The sequence below is a fragment of the Nicotiana tabacum genome, chromosome 15, assembly GCF_000715075.1.
Source record: "Nicotiana tabacum cultivar K326 chromosome 15, ASM71507v2, whole genome shotgun sequence".
Classification (NCBI taxonomy): domain Eukaryota; kingdom Viridiplantae; phylum Streptophyta; class Magnoliopsida; order Solanales; family Solanaceae; genus Nicotiana; species Nicotiana tabacum.
The window spans coordinates 133,308,276-133,312,934 of NC_134094.1; the positions used below are offsets into that span (position 1 = coordinate 133,308,276).

Consider the following 4,659-nt stretch of genomic DNA (forward strand, 5'->3'; position numbering starts at 1 on the left):
AGATTTGTAAGAGGCACATTCTGGGATATGTGGGTCACACCAGTCTTGACCAAAGCTCCACTTCGATATAAAAAGGATGGGATATTATTGGCCAAATGGCACATTCTGGGATATGGTAAAAGATTGCTTGGACTATGCTCGAAGATACAAGGCTTGTTAATTCCATGAGAATTTTATTCATCGACCTCCTGAAATGTTGCACCCGACTATGGCATCCTGGTCGTTTGACGCTTGGGGATTGGATGTTGTTGGACCACTGCCAAAGTCCTCTGGTGGGCACCTATACATCTTGGCTGGAACTGATTACTTCTCAAAATGGGCTGAAGTTGTTGCTCTTAAGGAGGTAAAGAAGGAAAATATTGTAAGTTTCATCCGAGTAAACATAATCTATCGCTTTGGCATTCCTCGTTACATAATAATGGATAATGGAAAGCCATTCGATAATAGGTTGATGAACAAGATCTGTGATCTCTTTGGCTTCAAGCAACGTAACTCTTCGATGTACAATGCTGCCGCCAATGGTCTAGCTGAGGCATTCAACAAAACTCTATGCAACTTGTTAAAGAAAGTCATCTCCAAATCCAAACGAGATTGGAATGACCGTATAGAAGAAGCTATATGGGCATATAGGACGACTCACCGCACACCAACACAAGTGAATCCTTATTCGCTCATTTATGGAGTCGAAGTTGCCTTGCCACTCGAGCATCAAATACCTTCATTATGACTGACTATTCAAGAAAGGATCACTAATGAAGAAAATGCTCGACTTCGATTAGCAGAGTTGGAGGCTCTTGATGAGAAGAGGTTGGAAGCTTAATAGAGTCTTGAATGTTATCAAGCTCGATTGTCTCGCGCCTTCAATAAAAGAGTTCGCCCGAGATCCTTTCAAGTAGGAGATCAAGTCCTTGCCATACGAAGACCCATTATTACTTCCCATAAACTTGTAGGGAAGTTCACTTCAAAATGGGATGGGCCATATGTCATACAAGAAGCTTACTCAATTGGGGCTTACAAGCTGGTTGATGCAGATGGCATGAGAATCGGCCCTATCACTGGCAAGTTTTTGAAGAAGTATTATCCTTGAAGTTGCAACACTACTTGACGTATGAGCCTAAATTGTATGTTCCTACACTCCTGGCCCGCATGAGTCTAAACTGTATACGGCCCACACAAAAAAAAAGTATGCTAGGTTGAAAAACCTCGAAAGAGGCGGCCTAGGCAAAAGTTAGGACATAAAAAAAAATAAAAAAGAAAATCACCCATTCTGAACTACGGTATGACTTAATCCTCTTCACCGAGGTACGTAAGCAGCTTAGAGTTTCATTATGAGTTTAGTCGCATAAGTTCAAAAGATACATAATCCCCCAATCATTGTCCAAATAAAGTACGATGGAATGCAATCCATTCAATCAGCACTTTAAAATCGAGCTGAGATACTATTCTTCTGTTAAACTTTGGATCCCATTTGATTTAAAGGGGGCAAGCCGCTATGATAAATTGGTGTCTTCAATAAAATGATTAATATCTTTTAGGAGGCGGCCAAGCATTTGCATTGAAGTCAGGGGATTTGTTATGCCTTCATGTTCGTCAAACCTTCAGGTTTTTGGTGTACCTTCACGATGTTTCATATTCAGTGAGACTTGAACCCAAGATATTTGGCGAGAATGAAGTTCTTGAATTTCAATTTCTGACAATTAAAAAGGTCTTACAATCTCGAGACTTCCACACCAAGATACAAAATGTTTGGTGAAGTCGCGCTAATTTGAGCACTTGAAAATCGATCTGAGATACTATTCTTCTGTTAAACTTTGGATCCCATTTGATTTAAAGGGGGCAAGTCGCTATGGTAAATTGGTGTCTTCAATAAAATGATTAATATCTTTTAGGAGGCTGCCAAGCATTTGCATTGAAGTCAGGGGATTCGTTATGCCTTCATGTTCGTCAAACCTTCAGGTTTTTGGTGTACCTTCACGACGTTTCATATTCAGTGAGACTTGAACCCAAGATATTTGGCGAGAATGAAGTTCTTGAATTTCAATTTCTAACAATTAAAAAGGTCTTACAATCTCGAGACTTCCACACCAAGATACAAAAAGTTTGGTGAAGTCGCGCTAATTTGAGCACTTGAAAATCGATCTGAGATACTATTCTTCTGTTAAACTTTGGATCCCATTTGATTTAAAGGGGGTAAGCCGCTATGGTAAATTGGTGTCTTCAATAAAATAATTAATATCTTTTAGGAGGCTGCCAAGCATTTTCATTGAAGTCCGGGAATTCGCTATGCCTTCATATTCGTCAAACCTTCAAGTTTTTGGTGTACCTTCACGACGTTTCAAATTCAGTGAGATTTGAACCCAGGATATTTGGCGAGAATGAAATTTTTGAATTTCAATTTCTGACAATTAAAAAGGTCTTACAATCTCGAGGCTTCCACACCAAGATACAAAAAGTTTGGTGAAGTCGCGCTAATTTGGAACTGTCGGCATATCAGAAACCAAAGTCGACTTCGAACTATCATCTGAAACTATCCTTAAGGCATTAAATTTTACATTTTGAATATGTTTTAGATTTTGAAGTTTAATTTCCAATAAATCAAGTGGTTCGTGATTTCGACATCCCTACTTCAAGATACAAAATCTTTGGCGAAGTCGCGCAAATCTGCAATTGTCGGTGTGTCAGAATTTAGTATTGACTTCGAAATATTATCTGAAACTATACTTAAGGCATTAAATCTTGTATTTTGGATATGTTATATATTTGGAAGTTAAGTTTCCAATAGATTAAATGGTTCGTGATTTTGACGTTCCTACATCAAGATACAAAAGTTTTGGTGAAGTCATGCAAATCTGAAACCGTCGTCGCATCAGAATTTAATATTGATTTCGAACTATTATATGAAATTATCATTAAGGAATTAAATCTTGCATTTTGGATATGTTATAGATTTGCAAGTTACGCTTTCAAAAAATCAAATGGTTAGTGATTTTGACTTTTCTACACCATGATATAATTTTTTTTGGTGAGACTGCGCAAATCTAAAATTTTCAACGTGGTGGAATCTAAAGTTGGTTTCAAAAAAATATATATTATCTGGAGCGATTTTGAAGGTGTTTGATTCTAAGTTTTGGGTATATTTTAGATATTGAAGTCTAATATTCGAAAAATCAAACGGTTCGTTATTTGGACTCTCCCACGACAAGATATGAATCTTTTGTTACAAGCGCGTAAAGCTGAAAATTATGCGACTAAGATAAAAGTCGGACAATGTAAAGCAAAAGAGAAGCTGAAATATTTAAGCCCTCGAAGTCTCCAAGTTGAAATCTTCAAGTCCGTCGGTCTTTAAGTTGAAGTCCCAAGTTGAAATCTTCAAGTTTGTCGATCTTCAAGTTGAAGTCTTCACGTTCGCCACTATTCAAGTTGAAATATTTAAGCCCTCCAAGTCTCCAAGTTGAAATCTTCAAGTCCCTCGGTCTTCAAGTCTTGTTTAAGCCCTCCATATCTTCAAGTTAAAGTCTTCAAGTCTGCTAATTTTTCAAGTTGAATTTTAAAAGTCAACCACTCTTCAAGTTGAAGTCTCCAAAGTCTGCCAAATCTTTAAAGTTTTCTAAGTGTTCAAGTCGATGTCGTCTTCGAGTTGAAACTTTATAACTTTCCAATCTTAAGGTGGACATACAAGTCCCTTTGTACCTTAAGTTGGCATCTTCATAGGTTTGTCCTTAAAAGGAACTATAATTTTCATTGAGAGTAATCTCTCCGATAGTCGGGTCATTTTGAGAGTAGTATCTCCGATAGTCGAGCCACATTGAGAGTAATCTCTCCGATAGTCGAGTCATTTTGAGAGTAATATATCCGATAGTCGAGTCACATTGAGAGTAATCTCTCTGATAGTCGGGTCATTTTGAGAGTAATCTATCTGATAGTCGAGTCATATTGAGAGTAATCTCTCCGATAGTCGGATTATTTTGAGAGTAATCTCTCCGATAGTCGAGCCACATTGAGAGTAATCTCTCTGATAGTCGAGCAGGGATGAGTACCCATCCCTTCACACTCTCAGATTGCCTTCTTCATGCATGGATCATCTCATTAAATAAGAACACATCCTTCTTGTTTGACCTACAAAAAAACGACAAAAGAAAAAAAGCACAAGAAAAGAAGAAAAAATTACCTTCGCGTCAATACCTCCAAATCGTTAAAAGTAGACTCAAACCAATTTGCAAACGGTGAAATTGGTACTGAAATTGGTACTAATAGAAAGAAAGGTGTATTTATAGACGACGGAGGTCGGCAGTCAAAGATTTGTTTCGATGTGGGATATTCGTAGTCCATCCCCGAAAAGGATTTGAGTCTATTGAGGCGGCGCTCCTAAGGAATGTGCACGAGTAGTGGTGGTGTAAATTCTGATAAACAACTAAAGCACTCTGACAAAGAATATAAATTGTATTTGAAGTTGTCACATGGAGACAACTAAAGACTTAACGTGTCAATCTGCTGGGCATTACAAATGGAAAGATTCTTTCTTAAATTGTGAAAGAATTGGAATTTTCGAGCAGCATTAAATTCAAGTATCAAAGGTACCCCAATCAACGCGGATCCAGCATGAGCTAATGTTAAATTCTCAAGTCAAATTATTTTAAGGCATAATTTATACAACACAAA

At 37.6% G+C, this 4,659-nt stretch overlaps 1 long non-coding RNA gene across 1 annotated transcript; it reads right to left on the minus strand.

Moving 5' to 3' along the window:
• Positions 1-3,230: 3,230 nt before the first annotated feature.
• LOC142169937 (uncharacterized) lies at positions 3,231-4,327 on the minus strand. The gene is made up of 2 exons (XR_012699567.1): positions 4,169-4,327; positions 3,231-3,524 (listed from the first exon to the last, which is right to left on the minus strand). It is a non-coding gene; the product is annotated as an uncharacterized LOC142169937 (long non-coding RNA).
• Positions 4,328-4,659: the final 332 nt, after the last annotated feature.